The sequence below is a fragment of the Amblyomma mixtum genome, chromosome 8 (genome assembly GCF_055824585.1).
Source record: "Amblyomma mixtum isolate Tamu chromosome 8, ASM5582458v1, whole genome shotgun sequence".
Taxonomy (NCBI): Eukaryota; Metazoa; Arthropoda; class Arachnida; order Ixodida; family Ixodidae; genus Amblyomma; species Amblyomma mixtum.
In genome coordinates this window covers 120325984-120347185 of record NC_143019.1, presented here as the reverse complement: position 1 = coordinate 120347185, position 21202 = coordinate 120325984, and the positions used below count along the sequence as shown (strand labels likewise).

Genomic DNA, 21202 nt, shown 5'->3' with positions numbered 1-21202 from the left:
TTTTTTACAAATATTTCAGTAGTGTTCACAACAAGACACTGTAAATTTTTAAAGTTTATTTTTTATTACTTGTGAATACCAAAGGGCTTTTAAATAGTTTTGCTGGCATTTCGTCTGTAGAAGCTGCGATCCTGTGATCCCATCACCCGGGCTTAAAGTGCCCCGGATGTCCTAGCAGACGACGCTGTTGATGGAATGCAGTTTCGTTTGATGCCAGCTAAAATCACATAATTGCGACAAAAAGGGCGAAGAAATGCACCGTATCTCAAGCTGGTGCATATCAAGGATTTGTTCGTGGGGAAAATTCGGAGAAAAAAACCGTATTTCACTCGGACATCTTCTGTAGCCTGTTCATTATAAATCCGCCATATATTTCGGATACTCTTTAGCTCTGCCGGGAGATACAGTTTTCGAGTCTTCTGTCGGTTGTAGTGCGACTCTCTTGTACGAAGGCGCCTTATGAACATCACAACAGCCGATCGCTTTCGACCATAGCGTTGGAGCTCCTGATCGTCTCCACGAGCATCTGCCTTCAATCCGCCTTTTTCGTGCCTGTGCTTAACGTAGCGGGTAACTGTGCTGTGGCTAACGGCAAGCACTGCACAAAACATATCACGACAAACAGGAACCTCTCTTCCATTTTCAAGCCGTACCATGTAAGAAACGGCGAGGCTTCGACGATGTTCCTCATGTTTTCCTCTCCTGCGTTTGACTGCAGAAGATGTGTACTGCATCAATATGAATGCCTTTTGCTTCACACTGCACAGTTCACTAAACGTCTTCTTGAAGCTTTCCACCAATGTTTCTGTCAGAAGCGCGCACTTGAGAGTCTTCTTTGTGTGCTTACATTTCGGAAGCGGCAAATTCTTGCTTTCTCGGCGTCTTGAAGGGCGACTTTTGTTTCGTCGTCTGGGCAGGGAAAGTTCACCGACCTCTTCATACCCGTCGCAATCCATGCTGAACTAAGTCCGTCAAAGCAAAAGTCTTGAAAAAACAAAGGAGCTCGCGAAACAGACCACGCGGTCCGCGCTATCACGCATGAGCACCGCCAGCACGAGCCTACAAGGAGGCTGCCATGTTAGCTGAAACACGTGGTCTCCGGGTCAGTCTCCTATAGGTTGAACGGATTTGGCTCATTTCGATCCACGCAGTGGAAGGATTTGGCTCGTTTTCGATTTGAAACGTGATCTGCGGGCTAGCTCAGTTGGTGTGATTTGACCCATTTTGTTCTGATCTGTTTTTTAAATTAAAGTTGACTGGCTTAGCTTGCCACTACAGTTGCAGTTGCGTTACTTTCAGTTTGTGGATTTGGCTCATTTAGAAAAAAACTCCTCATGCAAACACAGATCAAGCGTAATGAAAAAATAAAATGGCAAGAAAAAATACTCTGGAAACAAAATGGCGATCAGGTAAGCAAACGAGGACTGAGCCACAAAGGTGAAGGTGAAGCCACATTTAAGGGGGGAAGTTGGTTTAAAAATTTTTTTTTTTTCTTGGTGTAATCTGAATGAAACTTTAGTCTTGATCAGCTTTTCACGCTGATTTCCAACATGTAGTTAGATCTTTCATAGCTGCACCGGTTCAGGAAGTGTTAATGGTTCTAAAAAATTTTGAAGGGTACTTTTTATGGAACTTTTCTGGCAATTTCGCCTTGCCAAACACAAAAAGTAAATGTCTGGTCTCAATGCCAAGACATGCTCTTGGGGGTGATGCTATTTCTATTGATTTGGAAGCAATTTTTAAACAGACTGACTAACAGGTACTGTGACTACTTTTAATTTTCTCTTATTCCCATCTTAATTGGCTATTTGAAATATAAAGCTAGGGTAATATAAATAGCATGAGCCCCTAGATATTTTCAGTGCGATTACAGTGATACCAAATTTGTCAATTCCACTCAACAACAATATATATAAAAACCCCGTAAGGCTGAGTGCAGTGTCCAAAAACATCGAACTGAGAAAAACGAATTTAAAGTTTTAGGCAACTGTAACTTCTGCTAGAATGCAGCTACAGTAATGTGAATAGCATCATTGCGTAGCTCTTTTCTTCAAGAGAAAGGCGATATTAAATACTTGACAGTACTCTCTCAAAAAAGTGGCTAAAGCTTGCCTTATAGCCATGTACTACTCACAGAATCAGCATGGGAAACAACATTTACCAATTCACAAGCCAGTTTCAGAGCTCTGCAAGCTAAATAATTGCTCCAGTTGTGTAATAAAATAGCCTTGCTTCAGACAAATAAAATTACACAATGTTTAGAGCTAAAACACAGTCGCATATTTATTCACGTAACCTAATAAAACTGGTCGATCTCTGAATGAAACCGGTCTACAGCAGACCAGGGCTGTACGCAGGGTCATTTCGAAGGCTTGTGTCATATTGTCAGCCTGGTCTTGGTAGCGCTACTCTCAGAGTGCTTCTTTTCGGACTTAACAAGCCTGCGTCGGTCCTTCTCAAGGCTGCAGCGCACTAAGCAAGCTCCTGCACTGTAGCCAAGCTTCTCGGCAATTTGTGCACTAGTCGGCATTAGGCTTTGGTTGAAGCGGCTGGGAGCCTCAGCCACTCCTCTTTCAATGCTGCGTAGCGATGCGTGTTTATTCTTCGGTACCTGATCCCAAACCATTGCATTTAACCCTTTGAGGGTCGAATTGTTTTGAAGAAAACTTTCCCAGGTGGTCAAATTACTTTATTGCGGATCTTGAATCTCCAAAATGTATATAATCGAGAATAAATAGTAAAAAAAAATTAGGAACAGTACTTTGGTGACAGCATCACTCACAACTGGAAAATGTTCAATAGAATAGAATAGCAACGGTGATAAGCAAGCTCAGAGCAGCACCAATAAAGATAGAAATCAACTTTCGCCCCCTCTGCAAAACAGTGCCCACAAAGAGAAAACACGTTTCGCGCGACTCCGTTGCGATCCCACGGCGGAATCGAAACCGCGTAGGCGCGTTGCCACAGAGGGCGAGAATACCTCGCAAGCAACGGTGATAAGCAAGCTAAGAGCAGCGCCAATAAAGATAGAAATCAACTTCGGCAGCCCCTGCAAGATAGTGCTGACAAAAAGAAAACTCAAATTTCGTGCGACTCCGTTGCGATCACGTGGCGAAACCAAAACTACAAAAGGGGTGTTGCCGCAGTCTGTGCCGCCGCGCTAAAGCTAGACATAAGTTCTGCTTATCTCCGTAAGAAGGCAGCACAAAATTCAAACACTTCTTGTAAGTCCTAAGAGGTGGCAGCACCTCCCAGTGAGCACGCATCGTTCTTTTGGCGCAAAATTTCAAATGGAAGATCGAAACCGTACCCGTACGGCAAAGACCTTGCGGGACAGAAAACCGCCGCCGTACATATACGGCAAAAACCTTCAAAGGGTTAAGCTGTCATTGGAGTTCTGCGTGATGCCATCACTGCAGCGCTCCAAGGCATCGTCACTGAGCCGCCTAAACACAGGCTTCAGTGCCTTGCTCACGAAGTCAGGCAGGCTATTGTGTGGAGGGGGCTCCTCATCCTTAGCCACAGCCCTGTTGAACTTACACCAAGACTCTGGGCCTTCAGGGCAGAGGTCGTGTTTCGGTTTGTCATCCGTCGGCGACAGGTGCTGCAGTGTGGCCAGGACTGCTTTCTGCATGCCTGGCACGTCATGCTCGTGGCTTCGCAAGGCATAACAATAATAGCTTGTTATCTTTTTGATCCTGTCTTGTGCTAGCCTACATTTACCACCAAGTGGTTCACCTTGGGCTTTTTTTTTTGTCCACAAGAGTGCACAAGGCAGCTCCCATGCGCTTGTGTACCTAGTTTGTGCAGTCTTTTTTTTTTCAGCTTTGATGAATCCATAGACTGCATCTTTCGTAAGTGCATGAAATGTTCGGCTGTCCCCATCCGAGAGCATGGTGGTATACCTTAGCTTGTGCTTCTCTAATGAGCGCCGAAACAAGCACAGGGCCGCTTCCACCTCCATCTGGCCAACTTTACAGAATACAGTAGACTCCCTTTAAGACTAACTCCAAGGGACCATGAAGACTGTTCATCTTATCAGAAGTTCATCTAATTAGGAGTGCTTCTTAAAATGATGTTCGAGCATGCAGTGTGTGTCCAAATACTTCGTATATGTGAACAAAGCCATGAAATAGTCTTTTAGGAAAAAAATAATTGCAACATAAGCATTTATTGCACTACTAGTGCAGTGCATCAGGCACTGTTGAGTGTTGCCCAGTCTGTTATTTTTTTTTTGTGTCTGTCGAGAAAATCGTCTGCTTGCTACAAGCGTAGGCATATCACTTAACTATCCAAGATATCCTTCAGTGCCCTCACAGGGGAGGAGCAGCGACAGTTCTGCTTTCACAGAATCACCCTTTCAACGGAGACGTGGTTAGGTCTCTGTGCCTCCCCGCGTCGCATGGATCGTCGGCGGTGCAAAAAAGCTTTCAATTTTTTAGCTTTTTTTTTCTTTCCTTCCGCTGAAATACTGCTCGAATGGTCGAGTAAAGCTGCATGGCTTGGGCACGGCTGGTCATGAAAGTTCATCTTAACCAATTAGCACGTGTGCAGTGTACATCTTAAGCAGATTTTTTTTGCATTGACTCTATGGGAAACCAAACAAATGACCACCACTGTTCATCTTAACCAAGGGTTCATCTTAAGCGAGTTCGTCTTAACGGGAGTCTACTGTATAGAGTGAGGTTGTAAAAGACAACCTCTCCCGCTCCACTAATGTACCGCGGGGGAGAAAGGAAAAAGAGTGGGGGGAGTAGTAGTGTGGGGATGGGTGATAGAGTATAAATAGAAAGTGAAAAGTGAAAAAAAGAAAGAGACCATCACCACCAGCGTCCACAGCCAAGGGAACGTGCCGGCTATCAGGGGCGTTTATTTATTATTCTCTTTTTTTTTTTCTTGGTTTGCTTCTTTCTTTGAGATTCTTCATGCCGCTTGTCTTCAGGCTTGCGGTTGTAATGTAGTCAAAGTTACCCTTCTACTGCAAAATATAAGTAAAAATAGGAATAAATGAACAATAAGTCAGAAAACTCAGCAATGTGAAAGGTTACATTCCTGTGTACTGCCTTCCATTGAATGTGTGTTTGTTTGTGTTGGTATTGACCCCCTAGAAGCCTTTGCGCCAAGAGCCTCCCGGCTACATTGTTCACCTCGGGGGTCAATTCCATGTTATTCATATGAATTTTCAATAATTTGTTTTGTCATTTCTGCCAATATATTCGTTGTTTCTCGAGTTTTTATTATCTCTGGTTTCCTATTAACAATGTTATGGCCTAATTTCTTACTTAATTGATTCCTAAATGTTAGAGTTAGTTTACAGTTATCTAAATAGTGGTCATAGTCTAATGCATTCGTTCCGCACTTACATTGTTCTCTGCTACTGATTCCAAAAGGGAAAGCGACCATGCCCTGAGATCGCCTGAGAAACGAAGTGACTTGTTGGGAAATGAGCTGGAATGAGTTTCACATTTTTAATCCATTGATATGCGTACGTATCTTTGCCTTCTTTATTCCATAAATCATTCCATTCATTTAAGAGTTGAATTCTTAGTTGTGTTTTTACAAACTGTTTGGTAATTTGGATTTGAACTGCTTCTCCTTCTTTTGCTGCTTTCTTTTGCTAATTCATCCGCTTTTTCGTTCCCCTCGTTTCCACTATGTCCCTTAACATATGACTAGGTTACTACTTCAGTGTTAATTTTTCTCAATTTTTGTTTAATCTCGTGAATGAAAGGATTTGTATTATTTTCAGTTTTTATCGCTTTAAGTGAAGAAAGACTATCCGTGAAGAGTTGATGCCTATACTCTAAGTTTTCAGTTATAAACTCCAAAGCCTTACTAATAGCCAATACCTCTGCCTCAAAGTTGTTCGCATAATTAGGTAGACAGTATTGTTTTCCCTTAACTATATTTCCCATTCTGTTATACACTACATATGCTGCTCCTATTGCAGAGTCACTTTGTGACCTATCAGTATATGTTAGAAAATCTGCTAAAGGATTAAGTTCTTCAGTATAATCGTGGCTAGGTTTCATACTTGGATGGTATTCCCATAGGTCAAATTTGGAAGCTGTGTTTTTCCCTGCATAAATTTTTCCTTCATATTTAAACTGTTGCTCTCCTTTTATTATTTTATACAATTCTACTTCACTTTCAATCTTCAAATGTATTGGAGGGATGTTTGCTAGAACATTTAATGCTATATTAGCTGTGGTTCTGTAAGCCTTAGTTGTTAATATTAGAGGGATTCTTTGAATTGCTTTCAGTCTATTTTTGATTATTACCTTAGGACTATACCATACTGGTGCTGCATAAACAATGATTCTTTCTGTGGCTCGTGTGTAAATTTTTTGTAATTGTGCTCCCTTCATTCCTTTATTCCTTCCTGTAAACCGGGCTAAATTACTACTTATTGTTTGGACTTTTTCTTTAAGATATTTAAGATGAGGTAGAACTGAAAGTTTATTGTCAAAGACTACGCCAAGGATTCTCATTTCCGTTACTGCTTTGACAGTGCAGTTGTTCATCTTGAGATTTGGAGGATGTGTGCCATAATCCCTCCCTATTAATAAATATTTTGACTTGTTAGGATTGAAAGTTAATCCAGCACTTTTTCCCCAGTTATGAATAGAAGTTAGATTTCCAGCCTTATTTTCTGCGTCTACTCTAGATTTGAATGTTACTACTGATATTATGTCGTCTGCAAAGGCTTGCAGGTGAGTTCCCTGTGGAAGTTTTAAATTAAAAATACCTGCGACTAGAATACTCCAGAACAGAGGGCTTAGCGGTGACCCTTGAGGTGAGCCGCTCTTAATGTGTTTGGTTACCTGAATGTGTGTGTCGTCATAGATTACTATCCTATCTTTGAGAATGGAATCTGCTATTTTGATTAGGTTTGTTGGGCATTTGTATTCTTTCAGTTTATTTACTACTAAAGTGGGTTTGATTGAATTAAAAGCATTTTTAATGTCTAAAGATATTACTAAAGCTTTAGGTTTATCTAGTTTAGCTTGGATAATTTTTTTCTTTACTACATTTAATGCCTCTGTAGTAGATGTATTGTGTTCGAATCCAAATTGGTTCCTTGAAAGTAATTTGTTTTGGAAAAGGTAATGATATATCCTGTTCTTACTTAACCCTTTATGGGATAACGGGACAGATGGGTCCCGCTTTTTACTCTCACGAAAAACCTCCGTACGCGGCAGCGGGTGAATTTCTGGGCAACAGTCTTGTCGCGCCATCTATCTTGAGTCTTTGACAACGCTTGTGCCACTAAGTTTTAGGTTTTCCTGTAGATGGCACCACCAGCATTCAAAGCTGAACTTTTTCCTTTGTGAAAATTCATGCCGGAAAAATTGCTCCCGCTTTTTCGCGCCCAAAAAGATTTCGAGATGAATGGTAAGTTTTTCCTTTTCTGGCCTTCAAGGGAAATACTTGGTGCATGCCCTAAACGATTTATTAGGTAGTCAGAATCGCAGAGTGCCCGAAAAAGAGGTCTCTATGAGCGCCAGAGCCGGATTGACGGGATCGAAAACACTAAGCGAACGTGAAGGGCGCGCTCCAGGGGCATAATTTTTGCACACAGAATGCTGAAAGTATGCTACGACTAACGAAGTAAGCTGTCGATGTTGATAATCCTAAGTTTCGTATCGTTTACGAATTCGCAGGGGGCTCGCTTACGCGGGATGAAGCGCTGGCGCTCTACTTCAGCTTGCATGACGAGTCTGAGACTAGCGAAGACGAGGCCCAAAGCAGCGAGGACGACTTTGTCCCTGAGCTAGCGCCGTCGGATTCGAGCTTTGAAGACGACGAAATCGAAGCTGGTCCATCAATGAGCAAACGCCAACGGCAGTCTACTCCTTCAAAAAAAAGTTTCAGGAGGAAACGGAATGCGCTCCTGCTGGATCAAGGTGGAGAGAGTGAGCCAGAAGAGGAGGAGGTCGGCAGTGCATGGACTACAAATTAACCGCTAAATACAGTTGAAAGCCCAAAGACATGGGATTCTCAAACCTCCCCAAAGGCGCCAGCACGCGCAGTTGATGCATTCGCGCTCTATTTTGATGATGAAATGATTGAATTCATAGTTGAGCAGACGAACCTCTTCTGTGCAAAGAAGTACCCAAGGAAGTGGCAAGTTCTGACAAAAGAAGATTTACGAGCATTATTTGGTGCACTGCTGTTGATGAGCGTGTGCCCAAGGCACCACCTGTATCAGTATTGGAGCCGTGACCCTCTCTTTCATTGTGAAGAAATTTCAAAGCTGATGTCCTTGAAACGATTTCAGCAAATTATGATCTCGCTTCATGTGAATGACACAACGAAAGAAAAAAAGAGAGGAGAAGAGGGATATGACCGTCTGGCCAAGGTGCGCCCTCTTATTACACAAAAATGGTCGGAATTGCGGACGAAGTAAGGTTTGCAGGTAATGTTCACAACCCACGGAAAGTGCCAAACAGGCGAATATGTAGGTGGTGTGCCACCTCCGGGAGTGAAACGCGCACGAAGTTTGTGTGTGGTGTGTGTAATGTACCCCTGTGTGCAACCTGCTTCGGCCCCTTCCACCAACAATGACAGAACTAACCACAGCTTGGTACTCGCGTGAGTCAATGGGACAGTGTTGTCCCACTTTTTCAAAAGGACAACATGTGCCAATGGGACACATGCGTCCCACTTTTTTTGATTAAACTATTGCTGCTATTGTTCTGAAATTTCTTCCATATCATTTCTGAAGATGCCTAGACCCGAAAAATGTGTAGTGTTTTTCTCTATGTTACTGAAATTATAGGTGAACCCACAAAGGGTTAATTTTTCTAAGATTTTCCCCATTACTGAATTTATGGCAATTGGTCGAAATTTTCCTACTCCGTCCTTTTCTTTTGCCCCCTGTTTTGGGATAAGAATTATTCTTGATTCCTTCCGTTTCTTAGGGAAATAACCAATTTTGAGGCAAGCATTAAATAATTTGTTAAAGAAATTCGTATGTTGCTTATACAATGTCTGCATGAAAACTGTATTAAGCCCGTCGGGACCTGGGGCTACATTAGTTCTTAATGTTTTGATGATACTTGCGATCTCTTTTTCCATAAAAGGTGGATTGTGATCTGTACCTTCATCTTCTATCTCAAGTTCGCTTATATTTTCATTTTGTGACCCCTCTGGCTCTTGGGGGTACAACACATCAAGAATGTGTTCAACTGTTTCTTTAACTGACTCCGTTTTTTCCCCGTTCTCTTTTACTAGGCTTTCTAGCACTACGGGTACTTTTAACTGCTTCCTAGCTATTTTATAAGGTAACGTAAATGGATTTTTTCCTGCTGTTTGGCAAAAGTCATTCCAGCTTTTGTTCTTTGCTTCAGTAAGCATGTTGTTGTTGATTAAGTGTCCGTCATAATAGGCTTTTTTATAAACGTCTCTTATACTGCCTTTCGATTTTTGATATCTCCTTCTTAAAGCTTTAACTTTATTTCTTTCTATTTCTAAATCTAGACTCCACCACGGATTTAGTTTATGTTTACTAGGTTTAATTTTACTTTTAAACTTGTTCTGTAATGCATTAATTTTTTTGTACATGTTTTCTACTGCCACTTCCAATGCTTGTGGCGCATCTAACACGTGTTCTTCGCTAAACCATTTTTCCGAGCCTAACTTATCAAGGGGTCTTTTGAAAACCTCGTAATGTAATGTGATATTTTATAGTTGGTTGGAGAGTTCAATTCGGATGTACCTATGGTCGCTCTCGTTAGCTTCTTTTAGAACTTCCCACTTATTGATTGTTGAGAACAAAGACTGATTTGCTATAGTTAAATCGATCCACCCTTTAGCTCTACTTGTTTTGAAAGTTGGAGGTGATTCCTTATTATTAACTATTACTAAGTTATGTTTCAGTGTTAATTCAAAAACGTTGTCACCTCTTTCGTCTGTTTCTTTACTACCCCAAATTATATTCTTCGAATTAAAGTCTCCAACTAGTAAAATTTCTTCTTGAGAATACTTATTTATTTATTTATTTGTGACGCTGAGTGTGCTGCGCGGCATAAGACGTGGTGTTAGTCACGAAAGGTAGAATAAGTTACAGAAATGCATGAAGCCCAGTTGCGTGTAAAAAGTCACATAAGCTTCGGGCGTAAATGTTTTTAGTTACCCACACGTTCAAACCAGAGTCATTGTTTGCGGACAGTCCTTGAGAATACTTCTCTAATGTTTTATCTATTTCTTCCTGAAATGGTGTTAACTCCTCACTTGGCGGGCAATATGTGTTAATTAATAATATGGATCTTTCTCCTTTAGTTAATTTTGCCGTGACTAAGTTACTGTTCACGTATATAGGAAAAACTTGAACTTGCTCATTATGGAGTACTATTGCACACTTTGGGTTATTTTTCCCTGCTATAATTTTAGTTTTGATTGAAAAAGGAATTATTTCGTTATTTAAATGATAAGGTTCTTGATTTACTGAAATGTCATGTAGATTTTCTTGCTGAAAATCTTTCAAAGCTTGGTTCGCTTTAAAAGCTCTTGCGAGATTTACTTGGATTAATTGTAAAGTGTTCTCAGAAGTGACATCTCTTTGTCTGTTCTGATGTACATTTGTTGCAGGTTGATGAGGTTGCGTTCGCTGTGCCGACTTCCATCAAAACCTGGTAGGGTAGCCATGGTGTTAGGTCGATTAAGTTAGTCTTTGCAGGATTCGTTCTTTCTCCTGCTTCAGTTTTTTCAAATACGTGTCGCAGAAAAAGGAGTTCAATGGATGACTGGCCTCCTCCGTCGACAAGCCTTCATTGATGCAGACGATGCAGCTTGGCTCAGAGTTACATGACTCTCTGTCGTGGCCTCGGCCTGAGCAATTCTCGCACCTCTCGGGCAGCCTGCATGTCTTGGTGTTGTGGTCGGAAAAGGTCAGGCATCTGGTGCATCGCAGGACTCGGACGCTGTCGTATATGGGACACCTTGACCACACAATGTTTAGGTGTGTTTTTTCACGCGCCTGATTATAGCCTGCTTTGCTAAGGGCGAGGATAACTGTCTTCCCGCCTTTGCCGTGTCATGTTGTCTTCAGTTGTATGTCCTCTTCCGTGCAGGTGAGATCGTTCTGCTTTATGATCCTGTCTATAAGTTCGTCGTCGCTGATCTCCTGCTCGATGCCTACCACCTTTACGTCCATTCTCCTACCCTTGGGCACTTTGATCTGTAGACTCCTCGTTTCTTCCCGCTCTTTCATGTGTCCTCTGAATGCCTCCAGCGAGTCTTGGTGCGTTGACGTTACTACTACACCAGCCAGCTTTGCACCAGCCAGCTTTACAGTCAAAGCTTTTTTGGCTCAGTGGAGCATGCTGGATGAGCCATGCTGCATGGCCTGGCTTGTTTTCTTTTGGTCCGTTTGTGCAGCCAAGGCAAAAGTTTGATAACACAACGTGGTCTATAACCAGACCAGTATGCATTTCAGTTATGCACCCAACACAAGTGTGGGAGCTATGTCCGCAAGTAAGCCAGCTGCCATCATAGGTAACGCCGATATTTCCTGGCGCGTTGGCGAGCTCTGCACATAATTTCTTGATGCGAGCAACGCTGCTGGCCTCGCACTCGGTAGCGATCACACTACAGGCACCCACCATCTTCTTCATGGGGCCCTGATACGCTTTGTGGTGCAAGCCACGATGAGAGATGTTCATTACAGCGAAGAAGTCGCTCAGGGCTGTTGCCCCCTTGCCGATGCTTTGGATGGCCTTCATTGCGCGCACATTCGATTCAAAGGGCGTTGCTTTGACATTAGCACCTCCGGCTGCCCGCGGAGATGAGAAACGCACTTCGCACAGGTCCCAGGAGCTACAGGAGAGCATGGGCGTTATAGACAGCCCACACTCTCTGCCCACCTTCGACAAAGTCAGACTGTTCGTGCCGCACTCGTAGCGCTGCCTTTCTTCATGGCTTTACCCATTCAAACTCACTGATGTTGACAGGGCGCAATTCTTGTCGCTTGCTTCCAAAACACACTTCTGTTCTTCATACATGTCCGCCACACGAGCACTCAAACAATGCCACGAAGAGCCAAATAATACGTGACGCGTCGTTTCGCACGGTCATGGCGCCGACGGTCATGGCACTTCATCTCTGATCGTGAAACACGCGTGGCAGAAGCCATTCCGCAGTGTGTCCTCGGTCACCGCCTTCCATACGTCGGAATGCATGCCGAGTACAGACTAGTCGACACTGTAGGTTTTGTCGCTGACCACGCATAACACCATGCGACTAGGCACGTGTGACTGATGGAGGTGCCTGAGTGTCCGGTAACGCCTTGGTCCATGGGCTGCAGTAGGGACGTCATGCTCGGCGGCAGGAATTCCAGCTGCATGGCTTCCAGATCCTTGACATGGCCATGTGCAGTGCAGTTGTCCACCAGCATGAACTTTGCGTCCTTGGCGCTCAAACTTTTTCTCCATCGATGTAATCTTCGAAAATCAGCTCGGTTATCCAAGCCTTCTTGTTGGCTTCGTACAGCACTGGAACACGCGATGCTTTAAAACATTTTGGATTTTTATTTTCCAATCACTAGCATCGGGAGCTTTTCGGTGCTGAGCATGTTACAGCTGACACGGACTGATAGCCATTCCTTGCTGTGCTTGCCACCATGGCAAGGGTCGCTAGCGAAAGCAAGGGTTTTTTTCTGGTAACAGCTTGTAAAACAGCCCGGTTTCGCGAACTGCTGGAGCAGTGTCTGCAGCTGCCACACTGATAGCTTTCAACAGCCGCCTCGTCAACCTCGGCACTCTCGCCGCACATTTTTTTGAAGCTGTGGTCGTGTCTCCTCTTAAAATTTTGGACCCAACCATCGCTAAACCTGCAGCCTTCAATATCCGTCTGCAGCGCCAGGGTTTCTGCCTTTTTCTTTAAAACATCACCGTACATCGGCACCTGTTTGGCGATCATGGCTTTCAGCCACACCGGAATGGCTTCCTCAGGCTTCGGGTGGGCACTTTGGCTGACATTCTTTTTGCGGGATCCAGATGACTTCTTGGCGGCTTCTAGAACTTTTACCTTGTTTTTTAGGTAATCCGAGATAGTATGCTTAGAGATTGCAAGTTGCTTTGGAACGTCCACTTGCGACCGGCCACTTTCCACTTGCCTGATAATGGCGGCCTTCTTTTCCAGAGTCAAAGGTAATTTCCCCACTTCGATGGTTTTGTCGAGGACGCGGACTAGGACGGCGGTGTCGGCGCCATCGGCAACTGCCCATAGTTGATGCGGCAATGTAAACAGCACAACACACCACACGTGAATGGTGACCGCGGTGACTGACGACTGTGCAGGACGGCAGCACGGCAGAGTTGGCCCTGGTGGGACAGTGCAGCAAGCGGTGCCTGCTATCGAGGCTATACCGGGTATGCGAGGTTCCGATGGGGTGATCAACGGACGATATGACACGTGGGTTCGAGGTTGCAGAATACCAGAATGGCAGCGGCCAAAAAAGCAAAATGGCACCGCGTTGTTTGCGTTTTCGGTAGCTCTTGAGTCGCGAATCGAAAGAAAAAGTCCGGGAAATCGAACGAGAAGGATTTCAAACGTCCAAAATTGTGGTCGGTGTTATACGTATACTCTACGGAGCGCGTGGCGGTGCCATGGGAAGGTCCGGATTTTCAGGCAGGTCCGGAAAATTGGGCGTCTGAAATATTGGTCTGCGACTACTTTGTTTGCTAATGAATACATGTGGGACACTTGCATTGCCTTAGCCTCATTCCCACATGGTGGCCTACTCATTGCTTAAAGTGCTACTTTTGTAAGGTAGCCCCAAGACTTGTTTTTGAGACTCTCCTCATATACAAGGGGTGTTCAAAGAGTACCATACCTTTGGTCGGCAGAAATACGCTTATTTATTTGCAGGTGCAAAACCGTAATCCCTTTCAAAGTTGGTAATGCACACACTTCTCCCAGTGCTCTAGCCATTGTTGGTAACACTTCTGGAAGGAGTCATTTGGAATGGTGATCAGCCAGGGCATCGCATTCCCCTTGATGTCTTCTTTTTCTCAAATCAGGTTCCTTTCAGCAGCATTTTCAGCTTGGGAAATAGTCGAAAGTCACACGGAGCCATGTCGGGGGAGTAGAGGGCCTGACGAACCACTGGAAGGTTGGGTTTGGCTAAGAAAGTTTGAATCAGATGCGCAGAATGGGTGGGTACGTTGTCACAGAGCTGACAAGTTTTCGCTGCTCACAGGTCCGGTCGTGTGTGCCGCACAGCATCGCGAAGGCGACAAAGGACCTCCTGGTAGTATTCCTCTGTGGTGGTTTGGCCTTATGATGCATACTCCTGATGCACCACCCCACGGGAGTTGAGAAAACGGTCAACATGATCTTGACATTGCTGCATACCTACCCTGCCTTTTTTGGCCTCGGGAATGTCCACGGGCAAACGTTTTCCACATGGCTTTTGGTGTTGATGTTGTTCAAGCAGGCTGTAAGGCATGCAGTCTAAGCTCCGGTCTCCTGGCTGTGTGATGTACTGCCGTGACTTTTTGCACAATGTAGAGGGGCAATTCCCCCAAGGCACTAAAATATTCAGTGTTCTGTGGGAGAGTCGTTTGAATAGTTCTGTGATTTTTCACGGTTTTCCATGGCTGCTTTAGACGTATTTCTTGCGAACAGAACCTTGTCCACCAGTGAGGCAGTTTCCCAGGACTTGCTGCGCGGCTTGCTCGCGGGACTCGCGCAAATTATTTGTTATACTGAAATATCGCAGTAACTAAATAATTGGAAACAAAAGGTAATAGATACAGCGTGTAAAGAAAATTTCATACCTTTAGAAAGGGCTCTCACGTGGGCCACGCTTGCATCAAATAACACAACAAACACACCTTCTTGTGTCTTTATTTAAAAAATCTAATTTTCTTTTGGCGACTGCGGCACATGCTCCCCAAGACAGATGTTTCAACGTCGTCGACTTTCTTATGGACAGATTCAGGCACTTCGGCACAGCGTGCGATGAACGTGCGAATCTTGCCAAACGACGCCAAAACATCTGAATTTGAGGCAGCTTCGTTTGCATGGTCCGTGCGCGGCGATCCTGCGTCGTCGTGAGGAGTATTTTCTTCTCATCCCTCCTCATCTGGTCGTCTAGCTTGACGAACCAACTGGAAAACAACTCTTGCATCATCGAGGCTCGCTTATTAGCCCTGTACTCACACGGCAAAAACACTACATTCTTTAGGCAGCGAGGGCTGGCGTGCTTCCCTACGACTAGGGGCTTCAGTTTTTTTGTTCCCAGTGCGTTGCAGCAAAACAGGACAGATACCCGGACACGGGGTTTCTTTCCGCCTCTGCACTTTTGCTCCTTAAAATTCATCATTTTGTTGGGCAGCAGCTGGTAAAAGCAGGCGGTTTCGTCTGCATTGTAAATGCCCTCCTCCGCGTATCCCTTAGCGATCTCCTGAAAGCGGTCGTCGCACCAGAAGATTGCGCCTTCTTTGTCCGCAGCTGCCTCCTCACTGGAAAACCACTTGCTAAGTAATTCCAGACCTTTGTCGAAACCGAAAAAGCCAGACGGAACTTGCGGTGATTCCAAAGGCAGCGGCGAATGAACGCGCTTTTTCTTGAAGCATCGGGCCAGAAACCGGAATGTTTTGAAGCCTAACCTCCTTGAACCAAGCGAGAACAGCTTCGTCCGCATTTTCATGATTACCAAGCCGCAAACGTTTTCTCGCGGGATCAGGCTGGGACAGTCGATGAAGCTTGGCGATTTTTTCTCTCTTCTGAAATGGTAGCAACGGTTGCACAAGTTCACCTGCTTTTTTCCGGCATCCAGTTCATGGAGAATTTTGACCTTCTCCTTCAGCGAAAACTGTCGTCGCTTGTTTTTAACACGGGCACCAGCGGAGCTCATAGTCACATGCATATAAATGTCCTAGTAACGACTGGAGCTTGATAAAAAAATTGCAAATGACTTGCACTAAAGAGCCAGTTGCGGGTGCATAGAAGGCAGTGATTATCCTTGGAAAAATCTATCGTCTTAAGAAAAAAAGAACATTTCCACTCACTGCACTGTCTGCATTCGGAACAACAAAACTCCACGTTTTCTGTATATGAAGACTAATGTGCATAATGCACATTAGAGAAGAACAAGCAAAGTGGCGCGAGGTCAGATGTTACCTTTATTGCAGGTGGTAATAAACAGACTATGATTAAATAGTCCTCAGGTCCCTGGCCAGGAAAGAGGACAGGCTGTTTTTGATATATGCCACATTTGTTGAAAGGTGCTTGGCACAGACGTAGCCTGCAAAAACAGACAAATGAAGACAAATGCACATCAGTTCAAGAATCAACGCAACACTGTAAAGCACTGCAAGAAATACAGCAGAAGATACAATTATGACCAAAAAATACAGCTGGGGTATTTGGTTACCACTGTGAGCGACTGCATGAATAAGGTTGGTGGAAAAATGCTTCAAGCAGTTATTTTTCAAGTGCACATATATCTCACAGTGTGCATGAACTATACTCTCAGTACTGCTTCAAACCAATGAATTAAAATGTTAGCGTTAACTCTGCTGGCAATGCGTCACAGACTTTACTGCATCAGTGAGAACAGCAGGCCGTGCAGGAGCAAGGCCAACAGCAGCGCAACAAGTTATTACTGCAAAAAGATTGCGTAATGGCTGAAAACATTTTTCAAGGCATACTGCCTATTGTGAAAGCATTTCAGCTCGATGAAATTGGTACAATAGCATTGTTTTCATAATGATAAGCTCTTAAGGCAATGCTGCAATGAACAGATCGTAAGTGTTTGAACAGATTCCTGGCAGGGATTGAGTTTTCCATGACCAACTGCAAGCTTGGTGATATAGCGGCTCGTTCTTATGTGTGTCTTCGAGGAGGGAGTTGTGAACCAGCATCGTGCTAAATAATAAAGGTTGTGCCAAACACAAATTTTTTTTTTTTCACCAACGCATAATCCCTGCCAACGCAGCCCTGAAACCATTAGAAAACAAAAACTCAAACGAAATGATATAACTTGAAGCAGCATATTACGTGATCAACACAGGGCGGATATGAACTTCTCATTCTACTCTCAGTAGCCCGGTAAAGTTTGTAGAAGAAAAAAGTCCTGTTTCTGTTCTTGGTGTGCTGAATCACAACAATCACTTTTCAGAAATGCAAGTACTCACTTATGACTGCATTGAGCTGGACAACGTCGAGCCCGTCTTTCTGTCCTTTTGTGGTCTTCCCTCAAAACGAGGAGTGCCCCTGCAGTTCCTCAGGCAGGAAGACGTGCCGCAAAAGCGCCCTTGCAAATTTTCCCGGTCCACCATGGCACATATTTGGCTGTTAGAGCACACTTTCTTCTACAAGGACGCCGCCACCTATGTCGACCTGTACACACACAGTGATATTGTTTCAGCCTGGAAACAGGAGCACCGTTAACTAACAAAGTTTAATGAGCTGAATCAGTTTAGTGAAAACCAAAGAAAGTATCTCACACATTCACTGGGAGCAATCACTTTTTCATAGTTTGATATTTCCCTTTAGTGCCCCTTTTAACTTTCAGTGTAGTGCTTCTGGCCTACCAGCCCAGAGTTTGCCACTGCGTGCGTGTAGCCTCTTGCAACCAGGGCTGGCCAAGCAGGTGGGCTGGGCTGCGATTGGCAACCTCCCAACCTCCGCCAACTTGGGTCGCACAAGCCGGGAACATCACCTGCCGGGGCATAGGCACGTCGTGGCGTCTACCCCATGGCGCATTTTTTTTTCTTCTTTATTGCATGGAAGAACTTCCGTAAAAAGGGGGAAAACTTCAATCAAACTGGTTCGCGTCTCAAGTTACCGGGCTGCTTAATACGAGCCCACCATAGCCCTAACTGAACACTGCATCCCCATCAAAACATCAAATTTCAGGGAGGCACACAGCCAGCTTGGAGGTTCTTCGCGTGTAGCATACACTCCTCACCAAAGCACACTGCTCACGAAACACAGATTTGGACGATCTTGGTGGCTCGGCATGTCTGTCCATCATACGGCTTTTCCAAAGACTGAATAGTCCCATCAACACAAACAGATCATAAGGCGCAACAGAGTTTTTGCCAACAGGCAGAAATCTAATAGTGTATGGTGTAATTTCAATGTCCTTCTTAAGAGTTCGTTGTAGTATGTCCCAAAAGAACATGGCATCACGGCACAGGATGAAGCAATGATCAATTGTCTCAGGCACGTTACACAGACGGCAATTCACATTCCAGGGTACAAACATCTCCTTGTCATTAAGAAATGTCTTGACAGGCAGCGACGCTGTGTGTAGTTTGGAAAAGAACGTTTTAGCGGCTGCCTGAATGCACATCCGCCTAACACGCTTTAGAACACTGATGTCCAAAGACCCCAGATAAGGCTGCCGATACAATGGTGTAGGGAACAAAGACTCAGTGAGAGCCTGGGTCATCTGTTTTCTCGAGAGGCTATAGAGGTAATCTAAAGAGAAGCACACAGTGAGGAAATTGAAAGTGTCAGCAACCTCCTTAAGGAATCCCCATAAAGTCCCCTCACGGGCCTGCACAGTCGGTGCGAATAAGTAAGGCAAATGAAAACTAAGCCGCCTAATGAGCACAGCTACCAGAAACGGGTGGTTTGCCGATTTGAAAAAGAAAAACCCGGAAACAAGTTGATGCACGAACAGGTGAACAAGGCCCACTCCACCACCCTCTAAGGGAAGGAACAAGTTGTCACGCCTCATGGGCTCCCATTGAGAGCGCCACATGAATGTTGCAAATATTCTGTGTATTGCTTGCACCTTCCTCCTCGCACAATGCAGGACTTGAAGGACATACGCGAGCTAGATGACCAGTCGCAGATGGCGCGGATGCTAGATGGCCAGTCGCTTCAGATTCCGTGTTGATTGGAGGTGTTGAAGTCTTCTGTTCCCCATCTGTTCGATGCTCACGACTTAGTTCTCCGGTCGCGTCGACAACCTCAGACACATCCATGATGTGTTCTGATGCCACGTCATCTTCCCGTGACCACTGGCCTTGACGCAGCCCTTCAGCGTAACTCAAGACGCAGTTCTCCACAGTATGGCCAAAGCGTCGGCACTGGGTGCACCGAGGCGTGCGACACTGGCGCCGTACATGTCCAACCCGGCTGCATCGGAGGCACAGTGGAGGTCTCCCTGGGATAAGGACTAATGCCTGCACTCCATAAACATTAAGTGTGTGTGGGATTGTGCTTGCTGACACTCCATCCTTAAGTGTGAGGGAGATTTCACGGTTCGCCGTTTCCATATTCTCCATCCCTGGGCACCGCCACTTTTCACGCTCCACAGACTGAATCGTGCCATAAGGCTCTAATGCTTCCACAATCCTCCGGTGCTCCATATAGCGGGGAAGCCAAAGGAGCTTAACCTTGACGTTCTTAGCATCCGGGTCAAACACCATGCACCGCATTTGACAGGAAACTCCGCTTTGTTAACAAGCTTCTCTTTGGAAGAACTGCTCTCGCAGGTAACCGTCCACACGTGGCTCATTTGGTATTGACCAGTGCACAAAATTTACCTGAGATCCAATATCTGTGCAAGTGCGTCACGGAAGTCAGGTGCTCGGTACGGGCGACCCTTAAGGTCAGCATGCAGGAAAACGGTATTAAGGACAACATTACCGGTAGGCAATCGGGGAAGGACAACTTTGTACGAGTCCGTAGTGTCCTGAGACGTTGGAAGACCTCGGCCAACGGCCGATGCGCTCTTTCCAGCAAGGAGCATGTTGATGCACAGCCGCACAGAACGGCTTCTTCCTCTTCCCCATGGCGCAAGTGGTGGTGGGAGGACTCCCCGCAACATATGAATCTTTCTGAGTGCAGGAGGTATGGAGCGGGGTGGGTGGGAGGTGCATGAAGTGAGAACAGTAGCTTCACAGTGCGAGCATATCTAATGTAATTGGCTCAGCCCTGCTAAATCGGCTTTATAGCTGCGTGCTTGTGGCTTTGAGCGTGAAGAAACAATGCTAGTGCACAGTGTTCCGTGCTTAGCCAAGCTAAACCGACCATCATTTTTTTTTTTTGCATCTGAGGCGGCAGGGCAGTTAGGACCCTTGCGAATTTGCCCTGCCTGCCATGGCACATGTTGAGCTGCATCAACACAGTGTAACGCGTTTCCTGGGAGTAATCTATTTTGTCTTGCATAGTTTGATATTGCCCTTTAGTGCGCTCTAATATTTTTCTACATCTGAGTAGGTAGTGCAGGTACTACGTACATCTCCAAGCGTATGCTTCGACCTAATTTATAAAGTAACGAAGCCAACAATTCCTGAGATCCTAAGCTGTACATACCGTTACAAAGACTGCGCCAGTGCAAAGAAGCCTTTGACCTCACTTGAAAGAAAAAACGGCCTCTGGTTTTCACAAAAACACCACTTTGGGAATGAGTACAGCTGCAGAGCTCGATATAGACAGAATATCGAACAACTTTCGCTCAACTACTTCCAGTGTGACCCAAGTATTCAGCTACATACCTTTGTGCATAGAACTACAGGTGCGGCTGGTACCTGTTCTTGTTTGTCCTCCTTGTCCAGCATGCGTTTTAGCCTTTTCACCATCCTTGCAGCATCTAATATATAGAGCACAAAAATAATGTTTTACAAAAGAGCAAACAAGTGATTACATTGTAACAATGCTATCTTGCTTCAGTTTTAGAGCATATGATTAAGAACATTTACATATCAGGAAAACTAAAAACAAAAATTCCCCACATTATACAATCAGGCCCTCATTACTCACAAAGGGCCTGGCTTGTAATAACAGTCCTGGCTTGTGGGCTTACAATCATCGATTTGGTTCGGTTGGTTTGGTTTGGGGGTTTAACGTCCCAAAGCAACTCGGGCTATGAGGGACGCCGTAGTGAAGGGCTCCAGAAATTTCGACCACCTGGGGTTCTTTAACGTGCACTGACATCGCATAGTACACGGCCCTCTAGAATTTCGTCTTCATCGAAAATCATCACTGGTGCGAGCTTCGCGTTCTGGTCAATGAACGTTCCAACTCCAAGGCATGACGGTAATTACCGTCATACCTTTTGGTCTCTGTAATGCTCCTGCTACATTTGAGCATATGATGGACACTGTTCTGCGTGGCCTGAAGTGGAAGACGTGCCTCTGTTACCTTGACGACTTCGTGGTGTTCACGCCGGACTTTGCTACCCACCTCTCTCGCCTGAAGCAGGTCTTGACCTGTCTTGCGAACGCCGGTC

The 21202-nt window shown here is 44.9% G+C and overlaps 1 protein-coding gene and 1 pseudogene across 1 annotated transcript in view; one reads left to right on the top strand and one right to left on the bottom strand.

Annotated features, from left to right (window-relative positions):
- Positions 1 to 21202, top strand: part of LOC149334108 (uncharacterized) — a 194596-nt gene that overhangs the window by 32442 nt on the left and 140952 nt on the right. The window lies entirely within an intron of this gene.
- On the bottom strand, positions 16164 to 19720 carry LOC149334110 (uncharacterized; annotated as a pseudogene).